The sequence below is a fragment of the Hypanus sabinus genome, chromosome 1, assembly GCF_030144855.1.
Source record: "Hypanus sabinus isolate sHypSab1 chromosome 1, sHypSab1.hap1, whole genome shotgun sequence".
NCBI classification, from domain to species: Eukaryota; Metazoa; Chordata; class Chondrichthyes; order Myliobatiformes; family Dasyatidae; genus Hypanus; species Hypanus sabinus.
This window is the reverse complement of record NC_082706.1, coordinates 148045060-148070464: the sequence shown is the minus strand read 5'-3', so window position 1 is coordinate 148070464 and position 25405 is coordinate 148045060.

Below are 25405 nucleotides of genomic sequence, written 5' to 3'. Positions count from 1 at the left end.
TGTGCGGCTTGAGAGCTGCATGTCAAACACAACTATAAGCAGCACTGGGGCCCCACAGGGGATTGTATTGGCTCCCTTCCTGTTTACCTTGTATACCTCAAACTTTAGATACAATGCTGAGTCATGTCATCTGCAGAAATTCTCTGATGATTCAGCAATAGGTGAGTGTATAAAGGGAGGGCAGGAGCATGAATCCAGGGCCCTGGTGGAGGACTTTTTGTTGAATAGTGCAAGTGAGTCATCTGCAGCTCAACATTCGTAAGACGAAGGAGATGATGAAGGACTTTATGAAGATTAAGCCTGTACTGCTCCCTGTCACTATTGATGGTGAGGATGTGGTGAGGACCTAGAAGTACCTGGGGGGTGGGCAGGGCTCCTGGATGACATATAAATAGAGCACTGTGTACAAGGAGAGCCAGAGTCGCCTCTAATTCCTAAGGATACTGAGGCGTTTGGAGTATGCAGGCCTCTCCTTCACGTGTTCTACCATGGAATCTATCTCTCAGCAGCTAATCTATCAGAGCTTTTAGAACTCTTGTGATTCAAAAATAACATTCATTATTTAGCAAGTACAGAGTATGGAAATAGAGAATGCTGGAAATACTCAGCAGAATAGGTAGCATGTGTGGAGAGAGCTAACATTTCAGGTTGATGTAATTTATTCACCTCTGCTCTCTTTTCTGTGCTTTAATTCATGATGTATCCATGACATATATTGTCCATAAGACCAGAGAACAGCCACGTTAGTGTTAGATTAATACCGGAATTATGAGCAGGCAGCAGACAGAGAAGCAACCTGCACTCCTGCCAATGGTTGCAGTTTAATTAAATACTGTTATCTCTGCACCCCATTCTTTTGTAGGGGATGCTTCATATCTCTTCTAGCTCCCATTTAGTCTGGGCTGTCAAAATTACTGAACTAGTTCACCAACACCCTGCTGCCCCCTATCTTGTCTGATGTACAAATGACTATTCCCAATCCTAATTCTCGGGGGATCAGCCATATTCTCAGGAGCAACTATACATTAAGGAATAAGATCAAAAGCATCAAAACTTGGTTTTATTAATTACATTTTCATAGAAAAGGGTATGCCCTTTATGAGATTTTAATGTCATAGATAACAATTGTCTTAAATTGTGTTTAATGATAAATCCTTAATTAATTGTTTGTTAATAAAAGCTTGTGATCAGCAAGGTATGTTTTTTATTATAATTACATTCATATTAGTTTCTGTCCATTGCCTCTGACAGGCACAAATTAGATCTTGTAATGTTACCAACAGAGTAATGAATGCCAAAATTGAAGTTTAATTGTTTGGGAGTGAGTGGAAAAAGTGGAGGTAGATTCTAACTCAGGTACACCTGTGATTAAATGATTTTCTTCCACTTCTCAGTTTCTCTCACTTTCTGGCAGCATCACTTGGCTGATAACTGACAGTTCTATCAGTGGATTCTACTCAGCACAGCAGAAAGTGCAGCTGAGGCAAAGCCGAAATTAATAATCTGCATGAGTGAACACACATCTGCCGTTTGCAGAGAAAGATTCTATTAATGAATGCCGAATCCTTATAATTAGCAGAGCAGTTTTTGCAGCTGCCCATCTGACCTCCAGACTGAACAAATAGTGGGTGGTGTTCAGCCTCAGAATTAATCTTCTCAAATTACTGTATTTTTGTTCATGGCAGTATAAATAACAATAGGTTGAAATTGTCCCTCAATAATAAAAAACAGAATTATTCTAACACAGTATTTTGATGCTGAAATGAATAGGAAAGGTATAGCTTTTTCAGCAAGGAATCTGAATTATTCTAAATAATTTACTTGAATCTTTAGTTTGATTTTTTTTATGAATTGATAAGATCAAGATGGGTGCATTGAAAACACAAAAGAGAAATGATGATCTTCACAGCAGGCTTCGTGGTAGAACACACAATGAAATTCAATAAGAACAGGCAAAACTACAGTAAACAGAATCCCATTACAAATACCTTTTTTAAAGTAGGATTTATACTGATAAATATAAACCATTAAAATGTATTTCTATTAAAACAAAAAAAATAGCATTAACAATACTGTGTAGATTTTGTACTGCATCTGCCAGCTGCTCCTAGCTTTCAGTAACCCCTTTCTTTAGACTTTGCTACTGACCCCAAGGTACCTTAATTCCTCCACATGCATATTTTAACATTATTACAAAAGGCCTCATTTGCAATTTATAGGGAAAGCAGAAATGAAGACATTTCAGAGAAGGTCTGCCCTAACCAATTCTGCCAGTGATGGAATTATAGTCTAAACAGCTGGAGTTTGTCCCAGGAGACAGCGGGATATGGCTCCTTTATAGCAGAATAAATCTATCAGACATATTTCAACTGTCCAACAACATTAATAGACACCAGCACGCTTTAATTTTTAATGAACTTGCATGTAGGTTGTTTACAAGAAAGGGCAATCAAAGAATCTGATCCCAACTCCATTGTGAAGCTTAGCAACAAACCTTTAAGCCAAATCAATTTTTAAAATCTTTCTGTCAGAAACAGATTAGTAAATTATGTTTAATTTTCAGGAAGTGACAATATTTGGCAGAGAATGGTCCAAAATTTAATAGTTTTCACATGGCACATGTGGTAATACACATGCCAATACACTGGAAAAATACTTCTAAGTAAGACATAAATGTAATAGGAGTAGATTTGTCCATAAAATGAATTTAGCTAGAGATGCTAACACAAATAAGCACAAGAAGGTATTAAAATTGTAGGAAAAGTTTGAAAGGTATGAAAATGCTAAAAAGGGAAAGCAAAAAAAAGGCTGATAATATTAAGTACCACGTTATCAGGTTACTGACCGGGTTCTACAGGTACAGGGTAAGCATAAGTTAACTGAAAATGAAAGAAAAGAGATCCGTGAAATTATTTTTCTTTGACTTACTTTGTATGCTAGCATGTTTCAGTTTCGTTCTGGCCTCAGAAATAAATTACTGTACATTATTTCTATAAAACCTTAAAATAATTTTCTGTCTTGCAATAGGATTATTCTCAGTCTTTGCAAAGGTCACTTCAATTATTCTCACATTCCGACATGTCAATACAGAGCCACAATGAGGCCACACTCCGGTTGGAGAAGCACCACCTCATATTCCATCTGGGTAGCCTCCAAGTTGATGGCATGAACATTAGTTTCTCTAATTTCTGGTAATTTCTTCCCCTCCCCTGCTCTCTTTTTCCATCCCACATTGGTTCCCTTCTCACTACTTCTTTTCCTTTCACCAGCCCATCACCTCACTGTGGTGCCCCTCCTTCCCTTTCTTCCATGGTCTAATGCCCTCTCCAATTAGATCCCTTCTTCTTCAGTCTCTTAACTTTTCCACCTATTATTTCACAGTTTCTTACTTCATCACCCCTCCCCCATTTTCCCATTCACTTAATCTCACTTTTTACCTGACAGTTTGTATTCATTCTTAATCTGGTTTCCACCGCCTTCCTTACCAGTCCCAATGAAGGGTCTGGACCTGAAACGGCGACTTTTTATTCCCTTCCATAGATGCTGCCTGACAAGCTGAGTTCCTCGAGAATTTTGTGTGTTTTGCTCATTATTTCCAGCATTTGCAGGAGCTCTTGTGTTTGTAATTTGATATAGCATATGGGGGGACTTCATGTGCAATTCCGGGAAAATAGATTGCATCGCCTGTGACAAAACTTGTAAAAAAAAGTGTAAAATCGTATTTGGTGAGCATGGAAATGGGACTTGCAGGATTTCTGACAGACCCAGTTCAGCACAGCTCTTGATGGATTGCCACATGACAATCAGACAAAGGGTATTAGCCAGTTAAAGATAACCCTCCTTGGCAGCCACACACCATAGTTACCATGGAGGAGACAGAGTACAATGGAGTGGAAGAGAGCTCCCACATTCAATCAAAGGAACATTCATAAGATCATAGAACCAGGATTAGGCCATTTGGCCCATCGAGTCTGCTCCACCATTCCAACCTAGCTGACTTATTATCCCTCCCAACCCCATTCTCTTGCCTTCTTTCCATAACCTTTAATACCCAGACTAATCAAGAACCTAACAACTCTGCTTTAAATGTACCCAATGACATGGCCTCCACATCTATCTGAGACAATGAATTCCACAGCTTCATACCTCCTGGCTAAAGAAATTCCTCCTCATCTCTGTTCTAAATGTTTGTCCTTCTATTCTTAAGGCTGTGCCTTCTGATCCCAGTCTCACCCACTATAGAAAACATCCACTCTACGCAGCCCTTTTAATATTCAATGGGTTTCAATTAGATGCCCTCTCAATCTTCTTTACTCCAGCAAGAACCGACCCAGAACCATTAAATGCTCCTCATACATTAACCCTTTTATTCCCAGAATAATTCTTGTGAATCTCCTCTGGACCCTCACCAATGTCAGCACATCTTTTCTTGGATAATGGGTACAAAACTGTTAACAATACTCCAAGTGCAGTCCAACCAATACTTCATAAAGCATCAGCATCACATCCTTGATCTTATATTTTAGCCCCCTCAAAATGTATGCTACCTTTGCATTTGCTTTCCTTACCACCAACTCATTTAGGGAATCCTGCACAAGAACTCCGAAGTCCCTTTCCACCTCTGATTTTTGAATCTTCTCTTTTATAAAATATGCCTTTATTCCTTCCACATGTATGACCATACCTTTTCCTACACTATATTCAATCTGCCATTTCAGTACCCATTCCTCCAATCTATCCAAGTACTTCTGAAGACTTCCTGCTTCCTTAACACTCCCTGCCCCTCCACTTTTTTTGTATTGACCAAAAACTTGAGTACAAAGCCCTGCATTCTGTCATCCACATCATTGACATATGATATGGGATTTTATCTTGATAAGCATCCTCTTGTCAAAGGCCTTCTGAAAATCCAAGTACACAATGTCAACTATCTCCTGTTTGTCTATCCTGCCTCTTATTTTCTCAAAAATCTCCAACGGATTAGTCAGACAAGGTGTCGCAGCCGCGGGTTTGGCAGCGCAGCAGATTTGGCAATTGCGCTTGTGAATATGCACATGTCAGCTAATTATTATTTAATTGTGATACTATTTAACTCCATTCATTCCGTCATAGTGTTTGTCGAGACTTGGACACAGCAATGCTTCCTTGCCTGTTTTGCATTCTGCCTTGCCTGAGAAATTGGACTCAGGCAATTTGAAATTGAAACTCAGAAATTGGACTGTCGAGTCACCTGACTCTGAAGACTAGCGGTATTCGTTTTATTCTTAGTCTCAGCTGCAGTGCAGGCTTCGTTTTCCATTTGGGAGCTTTAGTTAACACCCCTGTTTGTCCTAGCATTTATTGTTTTCTTTTCCCTTTAACACTGTTCGCATTAAAGTCTGTGAATTATCGACCTGCTTCAGTGTCTCTCACTCCGCACTTGGGCCATGTCCGCACCGGGTGACACAAGGTTATCCCGTAAGGAAACCATGCTGACTTTGGCCTATTTTATCATGTGCCTCCAAGTACTCTTGAAACCTCATCCTTAATAAATGGACTCCAACATCTTCCCAACCACCAAAGTAAGGCTAACTTACATATAATTTCTTTTCATCTGTCTCTCTCCTTTCTTGAAGTGTGGAGTGACATTTACAATTTTTCAATCGTAATCATTCCAGAATCTAATGATACATGAAAAGCCATTACTAATGCCTGCAGAATCTCCTCAAATACTCCTTTCAGTACCCTGACATGTAGTTCATTTGGTTCAGGTGACTTATCTACTGCCAGACCTTTCAGCTTTCTCAGCATTTTCTCTTTAGTAATAACAACACCACCTACTTCTCCCACTAACACATTTAAATTTCTAGTATAATGCCAATGTCTTCCATAGTGAGGGATGAAGCAAAATACTTATTCAGCTTACCCACCGTTTCTTTGTCCCATTACTAACATCCCAACATCATTTTCCAGGAGTCCAATATCAACGCTCACCTCTCTTTTAAACTATGTATATCTAACATTTTGGTATCTTCTCTTATATTATTACCTTCATATTTCATCTTTTCTCTCTTTATGGCTTTTTAGTTGTGTGCTGTTGGCTTTTAAATGCTTTCCAATCTTCTATCTTTCCACTAACTTTGCTATTTTATATACCTTCTCTTTTTCCTTTATGCAATCATTGATATCTTTCTTAGCCAATTCTCCTTAGAATACTTCTTCATCTTTGTGATGTATATGTTCTGTGCCTCCAAATTGCTCCCGGAAACTCTAGCCATTGCTGTTCACCTGTTATTACTACTAGTGTCCCCTTCCAATCAACTTTGACCAACTCCTTCCTCTTGGCTCTGTAATTCATTACCCAATGCAGAATTGCCTTTCCATTAGTGGATTCAACCACAAGCTGCACTAAAAAGCAATCTCATAGACATTCTACAAATTCCCTCTCTTGGGATCCAATACCAGCCTGATTTTCCCAATCTATCTGCAGATTGAAATCCTCCATGACTATCGTGAATTTCAGATCGTTCCATACCGGGCAATTATTTTGGATCAATTCTGATGGACAGTATATATTTTCATTTAGAAAGGCACAGATTAATCAAGTAGATTCTCCATAGATTTATTAAGAGAAGGTCATGTCAAAATATCATGATGGAATTGTTTTGAAGCGATGAAAAGAAGGAACCTGAAGATTGATCTTTAAAAAACCTTTATAAGGTTCAACATGTTAGGCTGTTCAAGAAAGTAAAATCCATGGGATCTAAGACAGAGTGGCAAATTGAAGCTAAAATGATATCAGTGGTAGGAAGGAAAGGGTATTGCTTGATAAATGTTTTCCTGACAGGAATGCTGTTAACAGTGAGATTTCACAGGGCCCAGTTCTGGTCACATTATCTATATCACATTAAATATAGAAATATGATAAAGAAGCTTGCAAATTATATTTAAAATACCGTGCATGCACGGGACAATGATGAGAAAAGCTTTTTAGACTGCAGGAGATCTGGTAAGTGGGCCAATAAAATGATAAGCAGAATTTAATCTGGAGAAGAATAAGGTTTTGGGTGGTTTAACAATGCAAATGAAGATAAAGAGAAGGGACTGAGACACCTAGGAGAGACTATATCCATGATGCTTAACTACAGCAGGTCTGGGAACTAGGTGGTTCATAAAGGAAGTTGCTTTTCTTCCTTTGTCAGCTGAACCATTGTATTAGAGCACAGGGGATTTGCTATAATCAAACAATTGACAACTGCTTGAGTACTAAAGATGCAATATGCTGGAGGAACTCAGCTGGTCAGGCAGCATCTACAGTTCAGGGTGAAATCCTTCATCAGGACTGGAAAGGAAGACAGTAGAAGCCAGAAAAATCTTCTCTTCCCCTCCCTGCCAATCACCTCCTTCCAGTTCCCAGACACTTTCCCTTTAATCCATGGAGCACAGTTTTCTCTTATCAGATTCCTCCTTCTTCAGCCCTTTGCCTCTTCCGCCTAATACGTTCCAGCATCTTACATCATTCCCCTCCCCTCCACCACCCACCTACCTTCCCTCTCTCATCTGGACTCAGCAATTACCTGCCAACTTATGCTCCTTCCCCTCCCCTTACAGTTCTGTTCTGCCTTCTGCCCTCTTCTTTTTCGGTCTTCATCAAAGATCTTGGCTCGAAATGTGGACTATTTATTTTTCTCTCTGTAGATGCTGCCTGATTTGTTGAGTTCCTCCAGCATTTTGTCTGTGCTGTTCAAGATTTCCAGGCTGTGCAGAATATCTTGTGAATCTGATTCCTACGTGCAATTTTGAGCATCACTTTGCAGGACATACAGTATTGATTGCACTGGAGAAGGAGGTTGATGAAAAAGTTTCTCAGAGCGAAAAGCTAAGTATTATGGAAGACTGGAAAGTCTGGGCTTGTTTCTTTTGGAAAAGAGAATGCTCAGGGGAGGCTTGATTATGTATAAACTTATGAGTGATCTAGATGAAAGTAAATAGGAAAGACCCAATTCTCTTAACACATGGACCAAAAATTAAAGGAGGTACTAAGGAATTAATAGAGTTGAGGCAATTCTTTCTTTTTCATTCTGAGCTCTGTGAGGGTATAGATCTCACTTCCTGAAAGGTGAAAGAAGCAGAAATCCTAATGATCTTTAAAAAGAGCTTGATACTTCATTAGGAGTTTGGAGAAATTCAGCATGGCAACAAAAACACTCAAAAACTTCTATAGAGGTACCATGGAGAGCATTCTGTCAGGCTGCATCATTGTCTGGTATGGGGGGGAGGGGGAAGAAACTGCGTAGGACCAAAATAAGCTGCAGAAGGTCATAAATTTAGTTGGCTCCATCTTGGGTATCAACGTACAAAGTACCCAGGACATCTTCAAGGAGTGGTATCTCAGAAAGGCAGCGTCCATTATTAAGGACCTCCAGCACCCAGGCCATGCCCTTTTCTCACTGTTACCATCAGGTAGGAGGTACAGAAGCCTGAAGGCACACACGCAGCAACTCAGGAACAGCTTCCCCTCTCCCATTCAATTTCTAAATGGACATTGAACCCACAAACACCACCTTTTTTAATATATTATTTCTGTTTTTGCACAATTTTTTATATATTCAATATAAATATCCTGTAAATGATTTACTTATTTATTTTTCCTTTTCTGTATTATGTATCACATTGAACAGCTGCTGATAAGTTAACAAATTTCACAACACATGCTGGTGATAATAAATTTGATTCTGATGTGCCCTTGAAAAGCCATGACTTTCAGGGTGACAGATCAACTGGTGGAAGGTCAGAATAGGTTGAATTTCCGTCTAACACGATGCATTGAATGATTTCCTTTATTTTCATACATTTTCTACATTTCTATAGTTTTATGGCCAATGAGATAAATCTCAAGAGGAAGGTAGAATATGGGAGGGTGGCCAGAACACCAGTAAGAGATAGCAAATCTCATCTCCTTGAGCACAACTGACCATAAAGTAAATTTCATGCCCCCACAAAGTATGACAGGTTGTTCTGCAAATTTTTGGCATTCCTGCATATTGGACAACCACAACTTAAATTGCTTCTTGCACCATGGTCTGAGTCCTGTAGGTGAGGCATCACTCATCAGGAAATGCAGAGATGTTAAGGCAGATCATTAAAGTATTAGCAGCAAGGATTCATTTATTAAAATGTTACATTCAGTGCAAATGAACCTGCAAAGCAGGATTTAAGGGACTTTAGGCTCCCTTGCCTGATTATTAGTGCTCAACATGGGTGATAATGATTGGATTGTGGAGAGAATCGTTTGGTTTGAAGTGAGGATAATGATCTTGCAAGCTCATTAGGGGAACTTCTTTCTTCCTCTTTCTGCTCTTTGGGGTACTGAAGCTGAACAGATATATCTCCATTATAATTGTCTTCCTCCTCTCATCCTCTTGCTCCTTCAGGCTCCATTTCATGATTTAAGGTTTTCCTGCCTGCTTTACCTCAGGCAGCTATCTCAGCTTCATAAAATTTAGGCGCATATAGTACACGGGAATGAAGTCACCCCTCTTGCTCGGATGGATGCAGTCAAAAGAAATCACTTTCCCAACAATGCTAAGACTTGCATGTTTCTTGTCATATCTGAACTCAGCTGCTGTGGCTGAAAAGCCCACTGGTGTGAGCAACCAGGGAAGTGAAGTGTAGCATCCAGTATTCATGCCTCTGGACAGCACTAAACATTGAAAATTATGGCAATGCAGATGCTCTCAGGATGGCATGCTTTCCAGAGCATTGCATTTACTGTACAGACATTCATTTAATCCAAAACAAGCTGCACTTTGAAAATAGAAACCTTTTTTGTTTAACGAAAGTTCATTGTTTTTAATAAGAATGAGATAACATAGAAAGCAGAATTCAACAATTCAACCCCCTGCATATTCTCTACTATTCAATAAGATTATGGTTGATCTTTAAACTCACACCTTTATCATGCGATAACCCCATATAAATTGATTCTCTTAATGGAGGCTTTGTAAAAATGAGTGCAGACATTGTCTGCTTGCATACAGGTGAAGCCAACAATACTGTCAAATCCCATTGTCCCAGGTGCCAACTGTTCCTTACTGAAATCTGAATAGCTAATGTAAGTTTTTATGGATGCAGTGCCAGGACTACTGTTCTGATGCAACAGTGAGAAGCAAATTGAGTGGTTGAGAATCAATGTGACCTTGTCCTCCATTGACTCATTAGTGCAGGCATGGGTATAAGCACAAAGTTCTTCCCACCTTATTGATAAAAACCTGAAAACTTTGAGTGTTCAAGTACATTTTTAATCAAAAAGTTATCTAGGTAGCTTGCATTGTCTCTGAAAACTTTGAGAGAAGGGTCATCTTTAATCTATGTCTCCTACCCCTATATCTGCAAACTACCCTGACTGACGTAACCATATGTCCTATGATGGAATCATTATTGAGGCACCTTCCAAATGATCTTCTCGATAATCAAGTTCTGCAGTAAACATATCCCTTCAGCTGTAGCACATTCCATGGAGACAGAAAAATTTTTGAGAAGCAAAAAATCAGCTCTGTCACTGGTCAGCCAACTTTTCCAGAATCAGCAGTCCCAGGAAAAAGGAGCAAAGTAGCAATCCCAAAATGACTGAAATTTAACTGACATTGTTAACAATAGCTGTGGTGTGGAGTTTGGATCTCCAATTTATGTCCATATGGATAGACATGCATTTTTTAGTGATATCATTAAGAGAGTATCTGATGGCATGAAAAACTCGGGTGCATTAACTTGAATCATTAGTGGAACTGAGTTCAGTTCTGCAATTGGGGCAATTTCATCAGGAAGTTATTGCTGCTGTGATCAACCATGGGTAAAATTGAATTTTCCATGGTTGGTAGATACAAGGCAATTCAACTTCCAGGCTAGCATGTTTTAGATTTAGTTTTGCTATAATATTTGTGGGGTATGTTCTTGCTTTATTGAGGATTTTTTTCAATACTATTTTCATTTCATAACATGATTTAGGATTGCATTTCTGAATGGGTATAGAGGATTCCCGTTAATTGGGACATAATGGGACCAATACAGTTTGACCCAATTAGTTGAAGATTCATAGAAATAGATATGGTATAAAAAGATAAACAGAGTAACAATTTATATTTAAATGAAATGCAGAACAAATGAGAACACTTCTAATTGTACTAAAGAACTGTGTATTAGTTCCTAATGGTTATTGATGAACAAATTCATTCTGTGTATGCAAAGAACAAAATCAGCAGACACCTAATGCAGATAATGGACTGTCTCTATACAATGCCAATGGTGATTGCATCCTCCGTAACTTCATTTTAATTGTAACATTCAAGATGATACCAACACCTTCAATTTCTTCTTGGTTCCTAATTTATTGAAGTTGGTGAAATTGTTACATTTTCTATCCAAGCCGTTTCTGGCAACTTTAAGTCTGAATGCTTAAAACTACAGTGAGCAAGAAACTTCAGAACTGTCCTGAAGAAGGGTCTTGGCCTGAAATGTCAATTGGTTATTCATTTTAGATGCTGCCTGAGCTGATGAGTTCTTCCAGCATTTTAATCTGTTGCTGTATTTTCTACTCGATTAGTGGACCTGCATGAAATCCCCTTCCCTCAAAACTTCCAATCTTCGATTGGTCGCTGGTCAAAGCTCTTTTAAAGCAGCGTTGTGTCCCAACTAAATGAAGGGAAACCTGGCAATTTTCTTGTTTAGTTTTTGTTCTTTAAGAGTTGTCTCAAATAAGCAGCTGCCTTGATAACTAATGGCTCAGTTATCCAGAATTCTCTGTGTGTAGTTGCATTTTATATTAAAACTGGTCAGTTCTGGAATGGGTAACTCACAGTATGGTCTAACCTATTGCACACTTTCTACAGTCTGTATTTCACAACATTTATATTTTCCTTTGTATGTGTTTTCCCTTTCAAAATTTCCTCAATCAGATGACTTTGACATAGCTTAGTATTACAATGACTCTGTTCTCACTCTTTTGGAGATGTGTTGTTTTTCCTATCTATCCCTCTCCATTTGACCTGTTCTAACAAAAGTTTTCTGAGGTAAAACATTAACACTGTTTCTCTTCTCACAGGTGCTGCCTGACCTGCTGAATATGCCCAGTATTTTGTTTGGATTTATTTTTTAAAAGGTGCAGAAACAGTAGTCCATAATCCTCATTAGAATCATGGGAAGTAGATGTCATGGTCCCGATTGTTAATTCCCTATCTTGCTTCTAATTTTCTTTGATTATGCCATGGTCCTGGTTGTTAATTTCCCTAATTGATTCCAATTCTCTTTAACGATGGCACACCTGGTTTCCATCAAAGACTCAGTATAGGAACCCTGATGTCACAACCACTAGTTGCCAGTCATTTGGTCTTTTTTCCTGTGAGATAACTCTGTTTCCCAACTGCTTAGAACCATTTGTTCTAAGTTTAGCTCCAGTTTCAAGGATTACCTATGAGACTCTGTTTCTCTGAGTCAAAAGCTTTGTGTCAAGGTTCAATATCAGGGCTCCATGTCAAGATCCCTCCTGCTTGCTGTTCGGCATTTATGCCCGTGTAGAACATCCAAACTCAATCTCCGTGCCCGTGTCCTGCACTTGGGTTCACTTCAGTCGCTCATTGCAACAGAACGAACTGGCCACTATGAACCCAGCAGACATGAATATCCTGCAACAGGTCCTCACCAGCCAAGGTTCCCTACTGGGTCTGCATGATCAACTCCTCTGGGATGTCGCGGACAACCTCTGTCCCCTGTCTGCCAACAGAATGAAGATCAGTGACCAGGTGGACCATGTATCCATTAAATTTACCCCATCCTCTCCTGGAACTCAGTCAAACCAATCCAGACAGTCTGTAGTGACAACCTCTTAAGCATCAGCAACACCCCAGCCAAGAGAGCCACACGTACCTGAACCAGAACACTACGCTGGCTATTTGTGGAAGTGCCGGGCCTTCCTCCTGCAGTGCTCCTTGGTGTTCAATCAACCATGGACAAGTCAAAGGTAGCTTACATCATGGGGTTGTTGCAGGGAAGTGCCTTAAGGTAGGCTATGGCAGTCTGGGATAATCAGCTAGATATCTGCGCTTCATTCCCCACCTTTATCACAAAGATGAGAAAGACCTTTGACCACCTCGTCTGTGGTAAAGATGCTGCTGAGCATCTTCCCACCCTCCGTCAGGGCTCCCATAGTGTCGCCGAGTATTTCGTGGAGTTCCAGATGTTAATGGCTGACTCAGGCTGGAATGACGAGGTGCTCCAAGGGGTTTTCCGGAATGGCCTCAGTAACGTGGTGAAGGACGAGTTGGAGGGAAGGGATGATACCGACAGCCTGGATACATTGATCTCCCTAGCTACCAGGCTGGGCAACTGTCTTCGAGAACGCCACAGGGAAAGATCTGGTCATCCACCATCATTGGCCACTCCAGGGCACTCATTTCCGCCACCCGCATGAACAAGTCCCTCTCCTCCTCCTGCTCCCAGTCCAGCCATTTCCACTGCCCCGGGAGAGGAACTCATGCAGCTGAGACAGAACTGACTCTCTCCCGCTGAGCGACTCCAGAGATTGAGAGCGGGTGAGTGTCTATATTGCAGCCAGTCCTGGCACTTCCAAGCTACCTGTCCCCTTTGGCCAAAGAAAGGCTCACCAGCAGAAAGGGGGATCCTGGTGAGCCAGACAACATTCCCTTCTGTTCCCAGAACCCGGGTGCAGATCCCGGCAACTTTATGTTACAACAAACAATCCCTGCCTCTGTCAATTCTATTGGGCTCTGGTGCTACCATAGAACACTACAGCACAGTACAGGCCCTTCAGCCCTCCATGTTGTGCCGACCCATAAAATCCTTAAAAAGAATAAACCCACACTACCCCATAACCCTCCATTTTTCTTTTATCCATGTGCCTGTCCAAGAGGCTCTTAAATACCCCTAATGTTTTAGCCTCCACCACCATCCCTGGCAAGTCATTCCAGGCACTCACAACCCACTGTGTATATATTTAAAAAAAGCTTACCCCTGATGTCTCTGAAGATTGCTGAAGGCAATCTTCTGGATGAAGACATGGCTTCCGGGTCCAGAATTCCTCGAGAGCCGTTGAGTGCCCCTTTGGAAGCTTGGGCACTGAACAGCAGACTTCTGGCCTGGGGCACACTGCACACCACCCCTGTCTCTAATTCTCGCGGGGAACCATCAGGAGCAGGTACAATTTAGCTTAATTTCCTCTCCTCAAGCTCCTGTAGTTCTTGGATATCCCTGGTTGGTCCGCCATAATCCTCACATCGACTGGTCCACTGGGAAGATAGCCAGCTGGAGCCTGTTCTGTCATTCCACTTGTCTTCAAGTGGTCCTTTCCCCTGTGTAAGTCACCATGACCTTGTCTGCCACTGAGACCCCTGACCTATCCAAGGTTCCAGCAGAGTACCATGATCTGGGAGAAGTATTCAGCAAACAATGGGCCCTTTTCCTGGCCACACTGCCCTGTGATTGCACAATTGATCTTCTCCCCGGAGCCCCTCTACCCACCATTTGACTGTATAACTTGCCCCGGCCAGAAAGGGAGGCAATGGAGGCAAACTTAAGTGAATCACTCACAGTGGGTATTATACAGCCCTCCTTCTCCCCTGTTGGCTCAGGTTTCTTCTTTGTGGGGAAGAAAGACAGCTCACTGCACCCCCGCATTGATTACCAAAGCCTAAATAGCATAACTATAAAGAACAAATATCCACTACCCCTTCTCAACTCTGCTTTCGATCCACTTCACACTTCATCTTCTCCAAGTTGAAACTATGAAGTGCCCATCATCTGGTCAGGATAAGGGAGGGATATGAGAGGAAGACCACATTTAACACCCCTCTTGGTCACTTTGAATACCTGGTCATGCCATTCAGCTTCACCGATGCTCCCACTGTTTTTCAAGCCCTGATAAATGATGTCCCTAGAGATTTCATTAACTGCGTTGTGTTCCTTTATTTGGATGACATTGTAATCTTCTCCAGTAATCTTCAGGAATACACCCACCATGTCCGTCAGGATCCGCAGAGGCTTTGTGAGAACAAACTATTCGTCAAAGCCGAGAAGTGGAAATTTCACATTCCTTCAGTCACTTTCTGAGGATATATCATTGAGAGCGGGCAAGTGAGAGCAGATCCCAAAAAAAATCAGGTGGTAGCAGAGTGGCCAAAACCTACGACATTCAAGCAACTCCAGCGATTTCTGGGGTTCACAAACTTTTATTGTCGTTTCATCAGGGATTACAGCCGGGTGGCAGCACCCCTTACACGCCTCACCTCTGCTATGATCGCTTTTCACTGGGACCCTGAAGTGGATGCTGCCTTCTCAGAGCTGAAGAGGTGTTTCACCTCCGCTCCCAATCTGGTCCAACCAGACCCGTCTTGTCAATTCATTGTGGAGGTCAACACCTCTGACTCTGGGGTGGGTGCAGGCCTGTCCCAATGTTCAGGTCCTGACCAAAAATTTCATCCCTGTGCCTTCTTTTCTGGTCGGTTGTCCCCCGCCGAATGAAATTGCGACGTAGGGAACTGGGAGTTACTGGCGGTCAAACTTGCTTTGGAGGAGTGGAGGCACTGGCTGGAGGGAGCGGAACATCAGTTTGGACCGATCACAAGAACCTTGTCTATATACAAACTGCCAAAGTTGGTGGTGTTGTGGATAGTGTTGAGGATTGTTGAAGATTGCAGAGAGACATTGATAGGATGTAGAAGTGGGCTGAGAAGTGGCAGATGGAGTTCAACCCAGAGAAGTGTGAGGTGGTACACTTTGGAAGGACAAACTCCAAGGCAGAGTTCAAAGTAAATGGAAGGATACTTGGTAGTGTGGAGGAGCAGAGGGATCTGGGGGTACATGTCCACAGATCCCTGAAACTTGCCTCACAGGTAGATAGGGTAGTTAAGAAAGCTTATGGAGTGTTAGTTTTCATAAGTCGAGGGATAGAGTTTAAGTGTCACAGGGTAATGAAAACCCTGGTTAGGCCACACTTGGAGTACTGTGTCCAGGTATGGCTTCCTCACTATAAGAAGGATGAGGAAGCATTGGAAAGAATCCAAAGGAGATTAACCAGGATGCTGCCTGGTTTAGAGAGTATGCATTATGATCAGAGATTAAGGGAGTTAGAGCTTTACTCTTTGGAGAGAAGGAGGATGAGAGGAGACATGATAGAGGTGTACAAGATATTAAGAGGAATAGACAGAGTGGACAGCCAGCACCTCTTCCCTAGGGCACCACTGCTCAGTACAAGAGGACATGGTTTTAAGGTAAGGGGAGGGAAGTTCAAGGGGGATATTAGAGGAAGGTTTTTTTTTACTCAGAGAGTAGTTGATGAGAGGAATGCACTGCCTGAGTCAGTAGTGGAGGCAGATACTCTAGTGAAATTTAAGAGACTACTAGACAGGTATATGGAGGAATTTAAGGTGGGGGGTTATATGGGAGGCAGGTTTAAGGGTCGGCACAACATTGTGGACCGTAGGGCCTGTACTGTGCTGTTTTTGTTCGATGTAAACACCTGAATTCCAGCCAGGCCCGTTGGGCATTATTTTTTGGTCAGTTCATATTTACACTCACCTATTGTCTGGGGTCCAAGAATGGAAAGCCCGATGCCCTCTCTTGTCAATTCATTTCCAAGGAGGGCCTTCCCAAACCTGAGACCATCTTTCCGCCATCCTGTGTAGTGGCTGCCCTCACGTGGGAGATTGAGGCTATAGTCAAAGAGGCCCAACAAACTCAACCTGACCCAGGCAACAGACCCTCCAATCGCCTCTTTGTGTCCGACTCCATTCGATCTCAGTTTCTCCAGTGGGGGCACACGTCTCATTTCGTCTGCCATCCCGGGATCAATTGGACATTGTCCCTCCTGAAGAGACATTTCTGGTGGCCCTCCATGGATGCTGCCACCTGTTCCTTCGTCTCTGCCTGTTGTGCCCATGGAAAAGCCTCCCACCAACCACCTGCTGGATTGCTTTGTCACCTACCTCTTCCTAGCTGCCCTTGGTCTCACATTGTGCTGGACTTCGTTACGGGACTACCCCGTTCCCATGGGAACACTACCGTACTCAGCATGGTGGACCACTTCTCCAAAGCTGTGCACTTCATAGCCCTTCCAAACTCCCTACAGCCTGTGAGACAGCCGACCTTCTCGTCCATCACACCTTCCGCCTTCATGGGATTCCCTCGGACATTATTTCTGACCTGGGGCTCTCAAATTATCTCTCATATTTGGAGATCTTTTGTCATCCGGCTTTCATCCGCAGATGAACAGGCAAACAGAGCGAGCTAACTAAGATTTGGAAGCAGCACTGCGCTGTGTAACCGCCAACATCCCGTCTGGGCGGAGCACCCATCTGGCTTGGATAGAGTACGCCCACAACTCCTTGGTCAGCACTGCTACTGGAATATCTCCCTTCGAATGCTCCCTCAGTTAACAACCCCCTCTGATCTCCACTCATGAAGATGATATTGCTGTGCCTTCTGTTCAGGCCCATCTCCGCTGGTGCCACAAGATATAGAAAGACACGCGCGGCCCTGCTCCGTTCAGCCGACCGCAACCGGAGGATTGCCGATCGCCATCGGATTCCTGCTCCTGATTATCTGCCTGGGCAGAAGGTCTGGCTTTCTTCTAAAGACATCCCTCTCAAGAATGAGCCCAGGAAACTCGCCCCTCCCCCCACATTTCCTGGAACCATTTGAGATTGGGAGTATTATCAACCCTTCGGTGGTCCAACTCAAACTACCCAAATCTATGCACATCCATCCTACATTCCACGTTTCCCAATTTGAAGCTGGCATCTTTCAGCCCTTTGTGTCCTCCTGCCGAACCCCCTCCACCAACACGGGTCATTGATGACCACTGTCCAGCGATTACTGGATGTGCACTGCCGAGGCAGGGGCCTTCAGTACCTGGTCGAATGGGAGGGATCCGGCCCAGAGGAACGTTCCTGGATTCCCCTCTTCTTCATCTTGGACCATTCCCTCATCTGTGATTTCCATCAGGACCATCCAGACAAGCCTGGTGGATCTCCTGGAGGTCCTGTTGAGGGGGGTTCTGTCATGGTCCTGATCATTAATTCCCTATCTTGCACCTAATTTTCTTTGATTTTGCCATGGTCCTGATTGTTAATTGCCCTAATTGCTTCCAATTCTTTTTAATGATCACACACCTGGTTTCCATCAAGGACTCAATATGAGAATCTCTACATCACAACCACCAGTCGCCAGTTTGTTTGGTCCTTTTTCCCGACCGCTTAGAACTGTTTGAAACTGTAGAAACTGTCCAGTTTCAAGGGTTACCTATGAGACTCCGTTTCTCTGAGTCAAAGTTCTGTATCAGGGCTCCATGTCAAGATCCCTCCTGCTTGCTGTTTGGTGTTTACATCTCTGTAATACATCAAAACTCAATCTCCGTGCCTGTGTCCTGCACTTGGGTTCACTTCAGTTGCTCATTGCAACAGTAGATCGGTAATTGATGATTTTCTTCAAAAGTACACAAATGAAATGACACATGACTAAATTCTTTTTCACATGAACAAAGGAGCCACAGGTTGTCCCTTCACAAAATACAGAGCCATAGAGCAGGTTAATTCAAAAATGGAGATCATTTTTGATAATTTCCAAAATTAGAGATACAAGATGGAAGATGTGATGCTAGAAATATCAGCAGGTACTGAAATGACAATAGTAACATCTGCCATTATGCCACCAAGCATAACGGCAGGTTTGGCACAATGATCTGGCAACGGCTGAGGACAGCTGCCTCCACAGGCTTTCACCTAGTAGGAAGCCAACTACAAAGGCTTGGCATCAGTTGCAAGGACATCTGCATCCAACCTTATAAAATAAGCTGGATGTAACTGCTATAAAGTTGACTTCAGCCTTCCTTATATCTAACTTTTAATACCCACCTCTTCAAATATTTGATCATTGGCAAAGATGCTAACATCCCATTGCTTTTGAGGAAAAAAATCTCCACAAAGATCAAGTGATGTGTGTGTGAGGAGTTTTAACTTCTATGTAATCTATTGTAGCCTGGTCTGCTGTGTGTTTCCAGTATTGTTAGACACCAGTTCAAAGGATCTCAGGCAATCAGAAGCTCATCAAACTGACTGTGAAGCCAAACATTCTATAAAATTGTTGCAGGCAGCAAAAACACAATTTTAATTAACTTTTTAAACATTATGCATTGTACTAAATGAGGACTGGACCATATTAACATGATTAAATTATGGTGGATATTTTAAAAGTAAAAGCCATTAGCCAAGAAAGGTGAGTGGAGAGCTTTTACTTCAACACAACACACATGAATATTACAAACACAAGAAAATCTGCAGATGCTGGAAATACAAACAACAAGGTCAAAATGCGAGAGGAACTCAGCAGGCCAGGCAGCATCTGTGAGAAAGAGTAAGCAGTTGATGTTTCAGGCAGAGACACTTCTTTAGGACTGAATGAATATTTATTTATCCCAGAGTGGAATGTGATCATGATCGATTTGAGTCAAATCATAATATTGTGGAATTTGAATGGATTCTTCCATTTTGAATTGTATTTGCACACATCAGTCATTTTTCTTATTTAAGTGGCATTTTCCTAATGTCAGGAAAAAAGGTGTTTACATGGTTCCTAAATAATCAGAATCAGGCTTATTATCACCAGCATGTGACGTGAAATTTTTTTACATTAGCAACAGCAGTTCAATGCAATACATGATATAGAAGAAAAAATAATAATAAATAAGTAAATCAATTGCAGTATAAGTATATTGAACAGATTAAAAATAGAGCAAAAGAAGAAATACTATGTATTAAAAAGTGAGGTAGTGTCCCAGGGTTCAATGTCCATTTAGGAATCGGATGGCAGACGGGAAGAAGCTGATCCTGAATCGCTGAGTGTGTGCCTTGAGGCTTCTGTACCTCCTACCTGATGGTAACAGAGAGAAAAGGGCATGCCCTGGGTGTTGGAGGTCCTTAATAATGGACACTGCCTTTCTGAGACACCGCTCCTTTGTAGGCTAGTACCTAAGTTAGAGCTGACTAAATTTACTGCCCTATAATCAGTGCAGTTTCCAAATTCATAGTTAATTTTCTGTATTTCAAATCTCTTAATGTTTTCCTATGTGTTACATTCTCCAGTTTATTTCAGTTTGCTGGTACTCTTCTTGCTCTCATTTCTAAACATCCTTTCTGACCTTCCTACTTCTGGGTGCTTCTCTTTTCTCCGGTTCTTACTGCCTTTCCTGACTCCCTTTTCCTGGTGCACAGTTCCAGTTCCCTGTAAATGCTATTAGTTACCCTAATTTCCCATTTCACTCTGTTCTCCTGTTGGCATCAGTTTCTTGCAACTTTCAGTTCCTAATTTCCCGATGCCCTTCCTACTTATTTTTTCTCACTTTCCTCCTCTCTCAAGAATGCAAGAAGCAACAGGAAGCAAAATGCTGGAGAAACTCAGTAAACCAGGCAGCATTTCTGGAAAAGAGTAAACAGGCAATGTTTCTGGTTGAGAGCCCTCAGCAGGACCTGTAGTAGTGGATTCATCTCAATAGATTCAGGGCACATCCCACCCCACCATAGGTATTATCTACAAGAGGTGCTGCCTCCAAAGGTGACATCAATCACCAAGGATCTCCATCACCTGTGCCATTCCATCTTCTCACATATACCATCATTCGGGAGGTACAGCAGCCTAAAGTCCCACACCACCAGGTTCAATAACAGCTCCTTCCCTTCATCCGTTCAGTTCTTGAACCAACATGCACAATCCTTGTCACAAACTCAATATGGATCGTTTCTCTTCTAATTATGTTGTTTCTTGTATAATTTTGAATTTGTTTAATGTTTAATTTCTTTTTTTTCCTTTTGAATATTTTGGCTTTAACACAATTTGCTTAAGATACTACTGCAAGTAAGTTTTTCATTACACCTGTGGAAACAAGTACTGTACTTGCTACGACAATAGGCTCAACTTCACTTAAAATTTTGGCTTAAATCACATTTCTCCTAATTCCCTACATTCCTGTTGTCTCCCATAATTCCCCATCTCTTTACCCTATCCTAATAGCTAATTTCCTATGGTAAATATCAAGTGACATACATACAACAACAGGTAGCAGATAATAATAGAGCACCCTGAAGGGGAATTCCACTTTAGTATTTACTCCCCTGCAGTCACCCCTCTCTCATCCCTACGTAAAGGTTCACATTTCAAAAATGGTTAATCTACAAAATAGTGTTCATGGTTATTCAGAAATGGTTACCAGCTGGAGAATTGGGAGAGTAGAATGTTGACATTGGCTTCATGTTTCTTGAGGTGTTGTTCTTAAGAAAATATTAAGTATCAATCTGCAAATTCCAGAACCAAGAGTAGCAATTTTTGATTTTAGTACTAGATTAAAACCAAAGATACTTTCATTTGGGTTTAATATGAAGTCATTGAATAAATGTTTTGTTCATTTTTCTGCTTAGCCATCTCTGTTATTTCCATTCCAATCTGGCTGAAAATGACAACTTCAGAAATTCTCTGCACTACTTGCCTGACCCACAAAGAACTGAACGTACTGGGAAACACATGCTAGAAATATGGAGTAACACACAAAAGGGAGTCTAGATAAAGGGGCTTGACCCAAAATGTTGACTATTTCCATGAATGCTGCCAGACCCATTGAGTTCCTCCAGTGCTTTATCTATTTGAATATGCTGGGATTTTGATAAATGCCGTCAAGTTATATTTTCCACTGTGCCATTCATGATTCAGAACCCAGACTTCTGCCTCTTAATGTGCACTGGTGAATATTCTAACATTGAAATTTCAAATCTTCATGGATTTCCCCCTGTAAATAGAGCAGATAGCTGTGGTTATGGTATTTATTCTAAGAACCTCATGGCTGACAAGATTGTTTTTAGGAAAACTCATCGCAATGTGGTCAGATTTTAGTTCAGGCAGTAGCTTTCGCCAAGTACTTGCAGTTTATTGGGAAATATCTTTTGTATAGGCTTGAGTACTTATAAGCTATAGTGGAGGAAATTTAGGAAGTTTATGCTGCAATAAGTGTGAGAAATACTGTAGTGCAGATCGACCTTAAGTAGTTTACATGTGTTTCTCTTGCCTTATTTCTCAACCTCCAAAATAATTGTCTTGCTTTAAGCAGTAAACGCAATTCTAATTGAACAAATGTTAGGATTCCAGCTGTAACATTTTACATTGACATTAATAAGCTTGCTCAAATGACAAGCGATGACCATTTGTTTGCCTCCCACATTCACCTTGCCTGCACCACATCTCTAAGTTTGTCAAGTTACACCATAAAGCTTTGTGATATATTCCTTTTGTCACAAACTACATTGCATGAGCAGAAGAAAGATGTATCACAAGGCTTTCTGGGATGATTTTACAAGCCCTTTTAAGACTGAACATTTAAAGGAGCATGCATTCACAGTGCAAGTGCTCTGTCAAGTGCGGAACTGAAAAATGTGTCTACTGTACACTAAAAACGCAAAGTCAAATTGGCTACAAGCCAGGCCAAATGTAGTTTATATCTTTTACACAACCAAAGTCAGTATTTGGTATGAAATCAAGTGGAACCTGAAATTTAAAAAACTGAGATAAATAAATAAAACTCAACCAACCTCCATATAAGCTGCTTGACTTTCTGGTTACTTATAGGAGAGTCTGTTTTTTAAACTCAACTAATGGTTCCTTGGGTCCAGCTCTATGTTAGAGCCATTTTTATTGTGGTGGTTTAGTGAATGAGACGAACAATCTGAATTTCATCTAGTGGCCATTAAGATATGATCAATAAAAAACCCAGCAATCAATACTTGTTTTTTTCTAACTTCTGATTACCTCTCAATACCTATTTGTTCCATTCCTATGGGTATCTCTAAAAATTATTTCTGACTTTAATTTTCTCACTCAACATAGAAAATAATGAAGGCTCTCATCTTCACATGCACCCAGCATTAATCTGTTTTAAATAATCCACGAACAACTCCGATAATGAATAATGTAACAATGTCATAAGGTAGCAGTTGAAGTGCTGGAGTTAGTCCCTTGTTTCCCTTTGCAAAGCTCCTTGAACTTGAGCTTCATTTGGTGTGTAGGAGGCCAAGGCAAAGAATCTCAGATGGAAATAATTGGAGTAATTAAAGAACAAACAGTCAGAGTCTTAGCTCTTGTTTGTAGTCTAAATTAAGACATTGTGAAATTCAACCATGGTTAGTTTCACTTGGAGTTAATGTAATCATGGAAGTTGACCTGGACAAAAAACACAAAGACTAGAGAAAATGCAACATCTTAAATTATTGATCAGAAAAAGTTAGAAAAGTCAGTTTATAGACTTAGACCCAACTGTGGACCCCATTTTAGTTTTACAGTCCATATAAGTAAAAGAATTGAGGGAAGCATTGATGTGCTAGTTACATTATTGGCTTAGCATTTTAGACTTGTAAAATCATATTCTAATAGCCAACTTTATGTCCCTAGATATCAGTTTGGTGATTTCAATTCAGTTTAAGAAGAAAACTTAATGACTTTGACTTTGAAGTGTAGAGTCTGTTATGAGATTGTTTAGCTCAGTATACTGCATGTTACTTGAGTGTATATGTGGAGTTGTGTTCAAACTTTGGCATCTTATCTTTAATATGACTCACTCTGTTCTTTACTTGACTTCTGTACAAGTCATTGAATCTGGTTTGGTCTATGGCTGGTAATGATAAAGTGAGAGATATCCCTGACCATCCAGTCATAGGTTGTGATGGAAGAGATTTCAATAACTACCGATGGATCGCAACAGCTAGATCTGTTTGAATCTGCTATTAACAAGTCTGTGATCTGATTGAAGCTATGATTGTGGACTTTCCAATCATTCCTAACCAAGAACAGTAAGTTTATGAATTTGGGGCTTTGAATTCAATATTATCATACATACAAAAAGTCAGACTACATAACAGTGATTAGAAATCATAGTAAATGGAGACCATCTCAGAACAAAGGGATGGGAGAAGTAGGCCCTGCATACTTGAAGGTCTGCTTCACAGTTCAGTAGGATCATAGCTCATCTGATTATTAACCTGAACTTCATTTTCCTGCCTGATCCCCATAACCCTTTATTCCTGTAAACTCCTGAATGTGAACTCAATATTATTAATTTTTATGCATGAGCTTCTCTAATCTTTTCCATGATAGACTTTGGGTATCATTAAAATTTGACTTTGGATTGAACTATAGCAATGTGTGTATTAAACTCAATCTTGTTCATCATTTATTTCAACAAATTAACTTCTCTTTTCTCATAGATTCTTTGGCTTATGCAGACTGCAGCATCTCCTTATACCTTAAACATGAGAAAGTCTGCAGATGCTGGAAATCCAAAGCACCTAGGCCCAAAATGTCAACTGTTCATTCATTTCCATAGATGCTGCCTGACCTGCAGAGTTCCTCCAGCATTTTGTGTGTGTTGCTTTGGATCTCCTTGTATCTTCTGCCTTAAGCTGTCTCTATTTGTTTGCATTAATTAATATGATTTTAAGAATCCTGTATTGCCCAGCCAGAAAAGACAAAAAAAAACTTTAGTTCATTTTCTTCCATGTGTGTTAACATTTTTTTCATCATTATTGCTCTCATTCAATGGGGAAGCAAAATCCAGGTTTAGTTTATTGTTACTTTAACCAACTTCAGTGCCTATTTGATTTGGGTGAGTTGGTTTTATTTTAAAAGGCTTACTGTTTCAAGCTGGAATAAAGGAGTCCTGAAACTTAAGAAAACACTTCCCTCGGGGCAGATCTCTGCTTGTTCATGAAGACTAGGCACTGTTCACTTGATTGGCTTCCACTGCATTTAACTCCAAATATCCATTTAACAGGCAGATAAAATTTATATAATGAGTGACTGAATGGTTCACACTGGATTCCTCCCATACTGCTTCCCACATTCACTGGAATGAGTAATACACACCAAGTTATATCAGCCTGAACATCTCGTGGGTTTGGACACTTACTCCCAGTTATTTCTAAAGAAAAGCATAAAATGTAGGATTACCTAATTGTAATTCATCTATCTTCTCTCAGTTTGTATTTTCAAGCACACTCTGATTGTTGGAAACCTAAAATCTAGATGCTTCATTTACCATCATCTTTTTTGTCTTCACATTTCTTGAGATTCAGCCAGCAATTCTTGCATTGGAAATGGTCATAACTCTGAGTTTTCTCAGGTGTGAAGAGTCCTGGAACCTGTAGACTGCCTGCCCCTTACAGTGGACCAATAAGGCATACTTTTTCCATCTGTTGAATATTGGCACACAGTTCCTATTGGAAACATGTTGGGATAATTAAATAGTGTTGATGTGTATACTGAACTCTATGATGCTGTACATAGGAACTATTCCTACCAAAGTTTGTTTCTGGCTAGATCTGAGGTC